Source organism: Arachis hypogaea, chromosome 17 (assembly GCF_003086295.3).
Source record: "Arachis hypogaea cultivar Tifrunner chromosome 17, arahy.Tifrunner.gnm2.J5K5, whole genome shotgun sequence".
Taxonomy (NCBI): Eukaryota; Viridiplantae; Streptophyta; class Magnoliopsida; order Fabales; family Fabaceae; genus Arachis; species Arachis hypogaea.
In genome coordinates this window covers 132,208,045-132,223,400 of record NC_092052.1, presented here as the reverse complement: position 1 = coordinate 132,223,400, position 15,356 = coordinate 132,208,045, and the positions used below count along the sequence as shown (strand labels likewise).

General features: G+C 30.4%; 1 long non-coding RNA gene across 1 annotated transcript; it reads left to right on the top strand.

Annotated features, from left to right (window-relative positions):
- The first annotated feature begins 3,948 nt into the window (after nt 1-3,948).
- Nucleotides 3,949-13,781, top strand: LOC140181077 (uncharacterized). The gene is made up of 4 exons (XR_011875712.1): nt 3,949-4,084; nt 4,169-4,331; nt 4,438-4,522; nt 13,183-13,781. It is a non-coding gene; the product is annotated as an uncharacterized lncRNA (long non-coding RNA).
- Nucleotides 13,782-15,356: the final 1,575 nt, after the last annotated feature.

Genomic DNA, 15,356 nt, shown 5'->3' with positions numbered 1-15,356 from the left:
ACAGTAAAAAGAGTTGAAGGTTGGTGAAGGCTCATTTTTTTGGATATATTGTTTATAATTACGGAGAATTTATGTGTTTTTAATTAATATAGAGTCAATTTTTTTTTTTTAAATTTCAAAACACAAATCGGAGGCACCGAATTAGAGAAGGAGAAAACTGATGGTTCAATTGAAGGGAGCTGAATTCAAATTTCAGAGGTTCATCTAGGGTCGATTTTGTGAAAGTTAACAAATTAGAGAGTCAGATATATAATCTCCATATAAAAAAACACACTAAATTTTACACATTATTAAAAAATAGAGACCACTTTAATAAAGATACTAAAAATGTCTTTTTTTAAAGATGTTTATATGTGTTATTTTATTATTGAACATCTTTATTAAATCGGTTAATAATTTATTTTTTAATAAACTAAAATAAAATCGATTTATTATAGTAACAATAATAAACCCAATTGTCTGCCATATAATTATTAAACCCGGTTTGATCCGATCGAATTACACAATCTAAATCAAATATTTTTAAATTTTTTGATAAAAAGACAAATATATCTCTAACTTTTTATTTTGCAGACATTGAATCTCTAAAAATTTAAAAATACAATTAGATCCCCAAAAAGAAATTGGATTTATTATTATTATTATAAAAAAAATCGGTTTTATTTTAATTTGTTAAGAAATTAAAAAATAATCGGTTCATTAATACGTCCAATAATAATGCGACACACGTCTTCACAAAAAGATGTTTTTATAAGTGTTTATAGAAATATCCCCCTTAAAAAATACTACTATAAACTCAATATCAAAATTAAAAAGTGGTTGGTGAACTCCACTTGATTTGATACAAATACTGGATTTGAACAAATATTTACCTTGGCTTCTCCGACATGTTCTAGTTCTTCTTTGACTTGTATCACCTAAACCATAGAATAAAATCATGATGTTATGTTTTTGGAAAATAAGCCAATAATAATAATAATAATAATAATAATGATAATGCCTTTGATGACCATTGACTCTTCCTCCGTGAACGTTACTATTAACTGACATTTCTGCTCCATTCTGTATAGTATATAGTATCAGTCACTTTCTTCTCGATTAATGTTTCTTAGATTCTGTTTTTTCCACTGACGAAAATTCAGCATATATAATTATATATATTAAAATTATTATTAATAAAAAAATTTATTTTAATAAATATATTAAAAACTTAAATTTAGTATAATTTCTATAAAAGATCAATTTATAATCTTAATATTTAAGGACGTATATCTTAGTTAAATCATTATTATATATACATCATGTGGCCCTTAATATAGGTGAAACGGATACCCAGAATCCAAGATTACTACCTAGAGTACGAAATAAAAATTGACTTCAAGGGTGCAAAATGCAAATATTTTATTATTGAGTTTAATTAATATATATCCTAAAAATTGTTAAGGGTACATGTTAAATTTATTATTAATAAAAAATTTTAAATTTTTTTACTTAATAAATATAAAATAAATATATTAAAAACTTAAATTTTGTATTTTTAATAAAAAAATTTCAATTTATTGCCCTACCTTATTTTCCATCAACACCAATGTTTGCGTGTGTTTCTGCATGCATTGTACATAAATAATAAATAGGGTAAAGTATTAAATTAGTTCTTACAATTAAATCGTTTTAATTTTTAAAGTTTAAAGTATTTTATTTGAATACAAAAAAGTTTTATTTAGTTTTAATATAGTCCTGTCGTAAAGTCAATATTAATTAATTAATGAAACTCAATTTTCAGATATAAAAAACTTATATAACCAAATTCTTTGGTTACTGAGAAGAGTTTCCCGTGATAGAGGTGACGATGGTCTTGTCCTCGTCGCTACCGTCAAATTTTTCTGCAAAAAGTAAGTTCTCGATAATAATATTCTTTATGGTAGCGTTTGGTGGAGAGACAGAGACGGAAAGACTGAGATTGAGAGACAGAGACTAAGAGATAGGAATTGAAATAAATCTCAGTATTCTGTTTGGTGCAAAATGTGAGACAGGAATTGAAACAAGAATGAAACTCTAATTTAATTTGCACAAATGATAAAATTGGAATTAATTAATTGAAATGAAAATATTTTAGGTATAAAATGTTATTAAAGTTTCAGTCTCCATCTCTAAAAATTTCAGTCCCTGTGTCCCTACTTTTTGGAGGTACTGAAATACTGAAATTTTAGAGACAGAGACAGAAATTTTAGTACCAGTCTCTGAACTAACAAACACGATACTGAGTCTCAGTCTCTCAGTCTCTGTCTCAGTACCTCAAAACAAACGCTACCTATGTGTTTGAACAAAAGTTCAATGGTTCGCGGTGATGCATCCGTAGTTGGTCATGTGCGTCTCGAGTTTGTATATATCTCTTATTCAGAGAAGGACATTAAAATTTTGTAGAATAGTGACGTTAATTATTTAATAATAACTTTATGATAAGGCTACGTTGAAACTAAATAAAATTTTTTTGAATTCAAATAAAATACTGTAAACATTAAAAATTAAAATAGAATTCAGTCTAAAGATAAAAAATCAATTTATTACTTTATCCTAATAAATAAATATGAAATATCTACCACTGAGGTCACATTTATTCCTTCTAGATTGAAGCAAATTCTTGATTTTTGCGATCTATCTGAAGAAAATCTAAACAATTTATACCATTTTCTACAAGTAGCTACTCCAATATGGGGTAGGTATATTAAAGAGCATTAATCAACTAAGACTAGTGTCATTGGTTGGTCACAACATAGGTATATTCAAATGGGGAAAATTTTCTGAAATAAATTAAAAAAAATAATTAATTTTCAAAACAAAATTTTTTTTAGTTTTTAAAACTGGAACAAGCTCATCAATTGTATCGACGAACTTGAAAATTTTAGTGAAGTTCATCCACTACATCAACAAATTTTATTGAAACTAACAAGTTCGTTTATTATCGGTGCGACGAATTTATTTTTATTTTCGTACAATTTAGATCGTATTGGTATAATTTTATTTTTTTATTTAATTGAAATAATTTTAAATTATAAAATATTTAATTTAAAATTTAAATAGATTTAATTTAAATTAATAATTTAATTTAATTTAATAAAAATAATCGTAATCATATTATTATACTTATACAATTTTAAATCGATAATTTTAAATAAAAAATCAATGTATTTATGTTATTGTTAAATTAACAAATTATAAATAACAACACTCTTATTATTCTAGAATTTTTTAATTTAAACAAACATACTTGTATTTTTTTTTAAAATAGAATATTGAGAAAAAATAGTAACTAAAATCCATTTCACATTAAAAATAAATTTATTATTATTATTATTATTATTATTCACGCTCACTACATTTTACAAGTTTGATAATAAAAATATATTCACTAATATATAATAATAAAAAATAATTTCGTACAATTTAAAGTAATAATAGATTTTTAGATTACATAAAAAAGAATCAAGTCAGCAACACAAATAAATTTTTCTTGATACAACATTCTCTAGAACTTTAAAAGTTAATAAGTTTAAGAGTAATAAATTTAATTGATAATTTAAATATTTACTGCCTGCTTCAAGTATACATATATAAAATAAATATATATATGATTAGTTTTTAATTTCAAAATTCATATTGTGCTCATCAAATACCAATTAATAATGTCATTTACTAACTTGAAATATTCATATTCTAATTTTATTATAAAATCAATCATCAAATTAATTTGATATTTAACAAGTTAAATATTTTAATAATACATTAGATGTTGTAATATTTATATCTTTCTTGCGTGAACTCTCATCTTAATTTTTTTTCAACGATAGGATATGATTTTTATTAATAAAAATAGATGGTCCAAAATAGACTACAAACAAATAAAAAACGACTAGATCCACCAAAAATCTAATATATATCTCATTGTAAAAAAGAAAAGGGAAAGTGAGGCTTTCAGATTTTTCGATGCTCTTCCATAGTCTTCCGAGCTGCTGCCAAAATCTCAGATGGGAGAATTTGACGACCTTTAAAGATGAGAACGTTTTGGGTTTTCCAAATCTGTCAGGTAATATTTGCTGTAAGTTCTCTTCTTTCTTTAGTTGCTTCATTTCTTCTCAACTCATTTTCCAATTTCATCCACCATTTTCAGGTTTCTTCTTGTTCGTCTGGTGTTGGCAGATTTGCTGCTTGCCAAATATCCTTCGATTCTGTGCACTCCCATAAGCAATGAAAGGTTGATTCCTCAACTTGGTTGCACCGCTGGCAAATTGGGTTCACTGATTAAATTCGAGATTAGATCTTCTGAAGAACAGGTAGTCCCTCATGCATAATCTTCCAAAGGCAGTTCTTAATTTTTGGATGACAGTTTATTTTCCACAAATTAGATCATAATGCTTTGTGTTGGCATTATTCTGGCAGGTATTTCAAAGGTGGATGAAAAAATTAGAAGCTTATCCTGTATGCCTAGTTCACAGTGAAACTACCACCTTTTCCTTTCACCCAGGTAACTCTATCTTCGATTTTATGTATCTGTGTGTTGAGGATCGCTGTAGTAATTTCTGGGTTGAAGATTGATTGAATTAGTGATTGATTCCATGACCTGTTAGGTAGAATTAGGTCCGAGACTCTCTTTGGACTTTCTTCTGTATATTGTGAGAGATTATGAGTGATGGTTATATAGTCTCTGACCCATGAATCCTCCCTAATTCGAATAGATAGACCTCTGTCCACTTCCCAGAGAATTCCTTTCTCCAGGACTTTCCTTTCTTCCATTATACTACGCCAACCCCAAGAGAGATTTGTACCTGTTTTTACTCATAGAAAACCAGAATTTCAATAATACTTACTTTGGTAAACTTTACTGATAAGAGAGTTTGGCCTGGAGAGTAGACGCCATCATTGCTTTGCTAACATTGCCAGATTAAAGGCTTTAAGGTCTTTGAAATTGAGTCCTCCTTGATTCTTTGGTCTGCAAATAATTCTCCAACCAATCCATTGCATTCTGTGTTCAGACTCCTTTTGGCCTCACCAAAATTATAGGATGGCTCTTTGAATTTGTTCAAAGAGAGTTTTTGGTAGTTTGAAACATCTTAGAGTGTAAATAGGAATCGTCGTGGCCACAGCCTTAATTATCACTTCTCTGCCACTAGTAGATAAAAGAGCTCGTTTCCAATGACTCAATTTCTGATTCACCCTATCCTTAATGTAGTTGAAAGTAGCCTTCTTGGATCTCTGAATCACTGCTGGGAGGCCTAGTAATTTGTTCTGATTTCCAATGTATGGTACCAAAAGAATTTGAGCTAGCTGGTCGCAGATGTGAATTGGTGTATTTTTACTGAAAAAGACAGATAGCTTATCAAGATTAATTTTTTGCCCACTTATTTCCTCATAAACCTATAAAATCCGAAGCAAGTTTTGGTATTTTTTCTCACTTGCTTTGCTGAAAAGTATTGAATCATCTACGAAAAATAAATGGTTGATTCTAGAACACCTCTGATTGAGTCTCAACCCGGATATTTTCAGTCTCTGTTCTCCTCTGTGGAGCAGATGGGAGAGTCCCTCTGCACAAAATAGGAATAGATGGGGAGATAGAGGGTCATCTTGTCGTAACCCTTTACATGGCTTGAAAAAACTATGAGGTTGACCTTCTACAGTAACAGAATAGGAAACTGTTGTCATAAGTTTCTTTATCCAAACTATCCATTTTTCACAAAATCCTAATTTTTGCATTATATTCCACATAAAACTCTATTCAACCCGATCATAGGCCTTACTCATATCTAACTTCAATGCCATATCATAATCCCCATAATTCTTATTTTTCAGAAAATGTATATATTCATGAGCAATCAATATGTTATCACTAATCAACCTGCCTTTGATGAAAACACTCTGGGAATCACTTATAATTATGTTCATCGCAATTTGTAATCTATGGACCAGAATTTTATAAATTATTTTGTAAAACGCAGTGCTTAAGCTTATAGGGCGGACGTGCTTCATAGATTTAGTATTCAATACTTTTGGAATAAGACAGATGTATGTGATTGAAGGCTTTAAGAATTTTATCTCTGGAGGAAAAATTCTTTACTGCCTAAACCACGTCACCTTTGATATTCTCCCAAAAGAATTAAAAAAATCTGGCTGTAAAACCATCATCCCCCAGAGAGAAGAAAGGGTTGATTGAATAAACTGCTGTTTTTATTTCTGCTTCAGTAACTGACCGAATCAGGGACCTGTTTGTGGCTGCATTTATCTTGTTTGGTATACCTTGCAACTCGACTTCTGGGTTTTTAGGTTGGCTAGTAGCAAAGAGATCTTCAAAGTATTTTTGCGTTACTGCCGTCATACCCTCTGGATCATTAGCAACTCCACCTTCTTTATCCTCCAACTCTACTAACTTATTTTTTCTATTCCTGACTTGAAATTTGGAATGAAAAAATTTAGTGTCCTTGTCTCCCCAATTAAGCCACTTCACTCTCGATTTTTCTCTTCAGTATTGTTCCTCCTACTCCAATGCCTCCTCTAGTTTCGCTTCACATATTCGAATACTACTTCCATTCGCTTTGGAACCTTTATTGGATTCTTGAACATCTGGTCCTTAAGGTGCTGAATATGGGTTTGTGAGTTAGAAGAAGAATTTCTTTGCCATTCAACAATCTTATGCTTGCAATGTTTTAATTTTCCAGCCAACTTGTACATTGGCGAGCCTTGAATGTCGACCTTCCAAGATCTTTTGATCATATTAATAACCTCTTCATTCTCACACTAGCGTTCCTAAAACCTGAAATGACGCTTCTCCCTCCTTTCCTCCATCCCCGAACAACAGCCGCTAGAAATTCAGTTCGCCAACTATTTGTAACTAAGACTCTGTCCAACCTGTCTCTAATAAAGTTCCTTCCGAATTGTCTATTACTCCATGTGAATTTATCACCCTCATATCCCATGTCTACTAACCTCCCGAAATTGATAAAATCATTCTTTTTATTTCTGCTTCAGTAACTGGCCAAATCAGGGACTTGTTTGTGGCTGCATTTATCTTGTTTGGTATAGTGGGTTTCTAGGTTGGCTAGTAGCAAAGAAATCTTCAAAGTATTTTTGCGCTACTGCCGTCATACCCTCTGGATCATTAGCAATTCCACCCTCTTTATCCTCCAACTCTACTAACTTATTTTTTCTATTTCTGACTTGGAATTTGGAATGAAAAAATTTAGTGTCCTTGTCCCAATTAAGCCACTTCACTCTTGATTTTTTTCTCCAGTATTGTTCCTCCTGCTCCAATGCCTCCTCTAGTTCCGCTTCCCATATTCGAATATTACTTCCATTCGCTTCGGAACCTTTATTGGATTCTTGAACAATATGGTCCTTAAGGTGCTGAATATGGGTTTGTGAGTTAGAGGAAGAGTTTCTTTGCCATTCAACAATTTTATGCCTGCAATGTTTTAATTTCCCAGCCAACTTGTACATTGGCGAGCCTTGAATGTCGACCTTCCAAGATCTTTTGGTTATATTAATAACCTCTTCATTCTCACACTAGCGTTCCTGAAACCTGAAATGACGCTTCTCCCTCCTTTCCTCCATCCCCAAACAGAGAAGTAATGGTCTATGATCAAAACCTGTTTCCTCTAGATGCTTCACAACAGCCATTAGAAATTCAGTTCGCCAGCTATTCGTAACTAAAACTCTGTCCAACCTTTCTCTAATAAAGTTCCTTCCGAATTGTCTATTGCTCCATGTGAATTTATCACCCTCATATCCCATGTCTAATAACCTCCCGAAATTGATAAAATCATTAAAGTGCTATATGGAAGTTGCAGTCTTAATTTGGCCACCTTCTTTTTCATGATTGGAACGGATTGCATTATAATCACCCATCACTATAATACTCTCACCCCCTCTCTCGAGAACTCCCAGAACTTTATTAAATTGTCCCGCCCTTATTCCTTCTTTAGTGTGCAAGTAGACACCTATCACCTCCCATTTCATTTTGCCTTGCCTATCCTCCATTTTGAAGTAAATAAAAAAGGAATCATGCTTCACAATCTGCATTATAATCTCTTCTTTTCACGCAATTACTAATCCTCCCGCCATATCGATTGGGTCAACTGTAAACATAGAATTAAAATCGCACCTCTGCAACACACCTTCCACAGTCGAGGAGTTATTCTTTGTTTCACATAGGAATAAAACATCGGGGGAATGAGTTTTGTTAATTCTTTTTATGTTATGAACTGTGAGGGATTTTTCCAAACCTCGATAATTCCACATCATCATCTTCATCCCTCCTTAGGTGTCAATTGTTAGGTGGTAACCTCCCCTTTATTCACTTCCCACACATCATCTTGGCATTGCTTCTTTCCATTAGAGCTTTTCCTTGAACCTCCAGACCTCCTTTTAACTCGTAATAGATTTGTGGGTGTGGGTCTTCCTTGCTAACTGCTTTAAATTCTGTTTTCTAGCTCCCTAATGTCCCCCTTCACCCTCCTTCGCACCAAATGTGAACGCGTTTTCTTGTGTAGTAATCTGAACTATTGTTGTTGCACTTTTGGTACTAGAGCTTCTTTCTTCCTTGTGTCTCCCCCTTTATTTCCTTCTTGTGTTAGTAGTTTGCGGTTGCTTTGTGCTTTATTCTCTTGGCCTCTGCATTGTGAATTTTTCTCTTGGGCAAAAAGACTAGCAAAGCTTTTGATTAGACTCACCGGAATTGATTTTCTTTGTTTTTTCTCTCCCTCCCTCACTATATTGGGACAGTTTGAGTTTTTATTTTCTTTTTGATTCTCCGGATGCCATTCAAACTGATCCGCTCTAAGCCATACCCCCATTCCTCCTCCTTTGTTTCTCCTTTCGCTATCTACTCCAAATAAGTATTACATGCCCTAACCTCATGCCCAATACTCCCGCAACAATAGCAAAAATTACTAATCTTCTCATATTTGAAGTGAAGATCAATAACTTTATTGTTGCTGTTAGAGATCTTGAGTTTTCGTTTCAGAGGTTTGGTTATGTCCATTAATACTTGTATTTTTATAATTCTTTCTTCCTTACCCCTCATAGAAAAAATCCATACATCCGTTACTTTTTTCATCGTCTCTCCAATTCTCCTCCCCAGCCCTATAGTCTTGCAATGTTCAGGCATTCTCCACAATTGTATCCATATAGGGATATGAAAAAATTCTGAATATGTGATATGTATATATTCACTCCATCGCCTTATATTCAAAATATAATTTTTGAAAAGCTACCTCCATGATCTTAGACTTTAAAACCCTCTAACTGTCTTCATATTGATCGGAGTGTCGCTTCTAAATTACCTGTACTGAATGGTCCATCCGCCAAAAACTTCTCTACTAAACTTTTAGAGCATTTCTCCAGTCCCTTCTTAATGTCTTCATCCCAAAATGAATTATTTGTTTTTTTTTTCTTCTAACTGATTTCTACTCCATTCATAAAAGACAGCCAAGACTGCCATATTAGATCTAAGATACACCACAAGGTTAATTTTAAAAATAAAAATTTATCTATAAAATCCTAACAGAACCAAAAATACCCTAACAAAACAGGACACCCTTCTATTATATTATAAAATGTTATAACTCTCATCTTAAATTCAATGTTTTATATTTTAAAAAATTTATTAAATTAAAATAAGTCTAACATTCATCTTCACATAACCTGTCCATTTTAATACAATTTTCCTAAAATTATCCATTTATCTCTATGTAGAATCATGTAATCAAATTATTATATTATTAGAAAATTTAAATTGCTTATTTAATTAGGTATCCGAACACTAAGTACCTAATCCATTGAAAGAGTGCTTTTATTTATAATTTTTTTAATTTAAAAATAATATAAGTACATTGATTTTTAAATTTAAAATTATAGATTTTAAATCATTAATTTTTTGAAACTAAATAAACATATGAATATAATAATATGACTACATTTATTTTTATCAAATTAAATTAAATTATAACTATTTAAATTTTTAATTAAAAATTTTAAAATTTAAAAGTATGTGAATCAAATAGAAAAATAAAAATATACCTTTCAATTTGTATAAAATAGGAACAATTTTACCGTACTAATGAACATATTTGTTAGTTTCAATGAAGTTCACCAAACAAACTTGTTCCAACTTAAAAAAAATAAATTTCGAAAGAATAAAGATAAAAAAATTTGTTTTGGAAAATAAATATTTTTTTAATTTATTTCAAAAAGATTTCCATTCAAAGAGATAAATATTAATGAGCAGTAATTAATATATATAATATCTAAAAATTACATATTTATTATATTTAATATTATGTATTTATTTTAAAAATAACTAATGAATATAAAATAAAATAATTTTAAATTAATTTAAATTAATTTTATACATTGTCGTTCAAATATATATATATATATATATATATATAAGAAGGGCAATTATAAGAAGGACAATTTACGCAAATAAAATGAATGAGCAAAACCTTTACGCAAATATAACATTGGTAATTTCCAGACGCAAATGCAATAAACGCAACTATATATAATCCGTTACACTTTGCAGCGGAACTCAGTTGCACGTAATCCGCTACAGGGTATCGCGGATTACGTTGAGAGAGGGTTACTCATAAACCGCTACACCCTGTAGCGGTTTATGCTCATATGATGCAAGACTCATAATCCGCTACACCCTCTAGCGGATTATGAAGAGTGTGGAAAACCGGGTTGGTTTATGTTTAAAAAAATTACACTTTCTAAAACCGGGTTTGTTTTGCATAGAATAAAGGACATTTTAAGCCATTTTAAGCCATTTTCTATGCAAAACAATTTTTAAAAAATGACTTAAAAAATGTTAGGAGTACTATAAAAGTTTGTAACATCTTAGTAATTTAGGTAAATATTGGTTATATCTAAACCCGATTTTCCACACTCTTCATAATCCGCTAGAGGGTGTAGCGGTTTATGAGTAACCATCTCTCAACGTAATCCGCGATACCCTGTAGCGGATTACGTGCAACTGAGTTCCGCTGCAGGGTGTAGCGAATTATATATAGTTGCGTTTGTTGCATTTGCGTCTGAAAATTGCCAATATTGTATTTGCATAAAGGTTTTGTTCATTTATTTTATTTGCGTAAATTGCCTTTATAAGAACTAATTCTAAACTGATCTTACGTGGTAAAAATAAAAATAAATTTTTTTGAATAATTTGAATTAAACAAGAATCACTTATTATTTTAGAATTAATATAAATATAGAATAAATAATATGATTAATTTATTATATTATTTATTCAAAGAAAATATATTAAACACGTCCATGTTTTTTCCTCCTAATGGCCTCTTTCCTTTTCTATTTAAAAAAAAATTCTGATAACTATTTTTTTTTTAGAGTCATTAGTTATAGGGTTAAGTTCAATTTTGGTCCCTAACGTAGGGGTCGAAAATTTGTTTCATCCCCAACTTTTTTTTTGCTACAAAATGATCCGCAAAGTTTTAGTTTGTTTTAAAATCGTCCTTTTTACCAATTTTATTTTTTTATTACCAAATTACCCCTTATTAAAAAAATTATAAAATAAAATAAATATAAAATAAATAAAAAAAGAAGAAAGAAAGGGATAGATAGAGAAGGGGCTGGGGACTGGGGAGAGAAAGAAAGCAGGGGGCGCGAGAAAAAGGGGGAGGGGGGAGAGGGGAGGTGGGAGGGAAGGGAGACCGCCGCACCACCGCACCGCCGTCCGCCGCCTTGCTGCCCTCCGACACCGCACCGCACCACCACCACCACCTTCTTCTTCTTCTTCTTCTTCTTCTTCTTCTTCTTCTCGCCGCCACCGGTCTTCATCATTACCGCCGCCGCTCTTCGCTGCCGCCGCCGCTCTGCTCCTCGGGGAAAGGGGGAAGGGAACGCGAAAGGAGAAGAGGGGGGAGGGGGTTTCGGGAAGAAGAGGGGGAAGGGAAGGGGGACCGCCGCCGCCACCGGTCTTCACGGATGCCGCCGCTCTTCGCTCGGCCGCCGGGGTCGCTGCTCCTCGCCGGTTTCTGGTTTCTGGTTTCTTGTGGTTTCTTCTGGTTCTGCTGCTTCTGCATGCTTATGATTATCAATCTGGTTTCTGTGTTGTTGTTGTTCTAAGTTATGGGTTTTCGTTTTTCTGATTTTGGGTTTTGAGTTTTGAAGATGATGATGATTTTGAGTTCTGGGTTGTTGTTCTTCTATTACTCTTGTTCTTCTATTTCTTGCTGTTTTTATTGTTGTTTGTTTGATTTCAGATGATGATTTTTTCTGAGTTTTGATGATTTCTGATTTTTTTGAGTTCTGAGTTTTGATGTTGGCTTGAATTTGGAATTTTGATGCTGCTTACATCCATTGTTGTTCTTCTGGGTTTGTGCATCTGCTTCTGGTTTCTGGTTAATGTTAAGGAAGAAGATGGGTTTCTGGGTTTGTGCATTTGCTTCTGGTTTCTGGGTTTGTTCTTCTAGGTTAATGTTGAGGAAGAAGAGGGGTGTTGAGGAAGAAGAGGGGAGGGAGGGGTATTTTCGTCCGTCGGACGATTTTAAAACAAACTGAAACTTTGGGGATCATTTTGTAGCAAAAAAAAAGTTGGGGACGAAACAAATTTTCGACCTCTACGTTAGGAACCAAAATTGAACTTAACCCTTAGTTATAAGACTTGAACTCACTATTTCTAGGTGAATATGAGAAGATTATGTGCTTGTTTGGGCGCCTTTATTTTGATAAAAAAGATCTTTTTTTATTTTTTAGCGTGTTTGGCAAATTTCGAGTAGTAAAAGTAAAAGTACTAGAAAAATCAGAAAAACATCTTTTTTGAGAAACTGTAATTTACATCTTTTTTTAAAAGATATTTTTTCTTAAAAAAAAAATATTTTTCATGTAATAAATAAACAAATAAGTACTTTTATATTGTTATATCCAAACATAATTGATAGATAAAAAAATCTTTTTGCATGAGATACCCAAACATAAAATTATTTTTACTTTTTCATAAAATCTTTTAAAAAAAATAACTCAAAAAAAGATTTTTTTTAAAAGTTCACCCAAACAAGCTCTATGTCATTTGAACTATAATTCATTAGTTCTAATGACTCTAGTTTAATTATTATATATTCAGTTAAGTTTATACATTGTTAACCACATAAATCATAATATATTTTCCGAATGTAGTTGCAGGAGAAACCGAGAAAGTGCATATAAAGTACATGCAAGAGCACGAGTATTTTGAATTTTGACCACTTAATTTAATTTTCTTTGGCTTTCGCTTTAATTTGGTACATTATTGATAGAGTGTTTTTATATCATTTTCGAAATTGAAATAAATCAATTTATAAGGATAAGACTCATAAGAGAAATAGAAAGGAATATGCAGCCTTGGAAATAAAGTTTGACCAAGGCAATTTTTAGGTGGTGATGATGATAGACTCATAGGAAGATGCAGCCTTCTAGTTATAATTTTCATTACAGTAATTAATTAATGATTAATGATGTGATAATGGAACCTTACTAACACAACCACTTGGTGTAAATTGGGTCATGAATCATGAGTGCCTCGTGAGCCCATGATGATATCTTCAACTAGCTTGTGGAAAGAGTGGATGACTAATTATTTCTTGTTTGATTTCGAGCATATTAGATATTGGAGTATTATTAATAAGTGTGCTAAAATATTAGTTAAAGCATTTAATATTTTTTTTGTAATAAGTTAAACATTGTTAAAGTTTTTAATCTACTTGTAATGCGTTTATTAATTAAAATAAAATATTTAAAATTTTCCCCTAGATATTATTACTGTAATCAAGCACAATATTTTCGAGATTTTTTTTCTTTGAATGGTTTGTTTTGCATAATGACTTTAGTTTTTTAAAGGTATTATTTGTATACTAAAATTAATTATTAAATTAATTATAATATATTTATGTATAAATATGTGTTATTTAATTTATTTTTAATATATATTTTATATTTCTACGTATATTTTCTATTATCAGTGACTAATTTTAATGTTTGATCGATTATAATATACACCTAACAAAGTAGTTAATTTTTAGATAAAGTAAGTATAAAATAAAAAGGCATTTATACTGTTGGAGATAAAAAGAAATAGTTAAAAAATATATTAATAAGACCGCTTATAAAAAGATAATAATAAAGTTTTAAAATTTTATTATGGATTTAATATATAAAAAATATAAAAATATTTATACTTAAATAAACTTTTGTCCTTATAAAATACTATTTTTTTTTAATTTTGATACTTGTAAAATTTTTATTTGTAGTCCACTAGTTCAATTATTTGATTAAGTATTAACTTGATAAGTTAAATAATAACATGGTATGATCTAAACCATTGATGTGAGAGAACATGTCACACATCAATATTTAACCTGTTATGTTAGCGAAAGGAAAAAAAAAATTGTTAATAAAACCACAACATTTTAAGTGTTACGGGAACAAAATTAAAAGAAAATTCTTTATAAGTCCAAAAACTAAAAGATAAGTATTTTATAGGAATTACAAACTTATTTGAGCACAAAAATTATCATTTAATTAAAAAATATCTTTAAAGCATTTTTTAGTAATTTTTTATTCTTTTAGTAACATTATTCTTGCCTGTTAAATTTTTATACTCACTACTTAATTGGTTATATATTTAAAGTATTTAGATTAGATTATTATGCAATGTTAAATCTAAGAAAAGATATAAAAAGAATTGATATTGTATATATATTTATTATTGTTGTTTGATACAAAAACTAAGTCATATATATAGAGATATTACTAACTAATTTTACGAATATTTATTTATTAATTATTAACTCTCAATTACTTATTATTATTTTAATATGTAAATTTCAGATAATTAAAATTAAACTAGTATTATTGTAGTAGAGCTTTATAAAATATAATTCAAAAAGCTTGGGAAATGCCATAGTCTCCTACTTTTTCTACTTTTTGACTTGTTCGAAGATAAATTATATATTAAACCTTTAAACCAAAGACGATCGAAGATACGCCATATCAAACATAAAATATAGAATTAAATAAAGTTGATTAATAGTCTAACTTATTATAATTACAGAACCCCAAATAAAGTTATAATCGCATTTTATGATGCTACGAAGTCTAGCCAAGTTGAAGATTAGTGCTTATGTTTTTTTACATGTAAGGAGGGAAAGTAGTAAATGAAAATCAGCCAATTGCGTCAACTTTTTGACACAAGTCATTATAGAAAAGCGGATTATGCTGTGAATAATTTCTTCGTAATTATTAATTAACATTTATACTTGTTGTTTTGTATATGCCCTATATCTAGGATTTTTTTAAATAAATAATTTTAATAT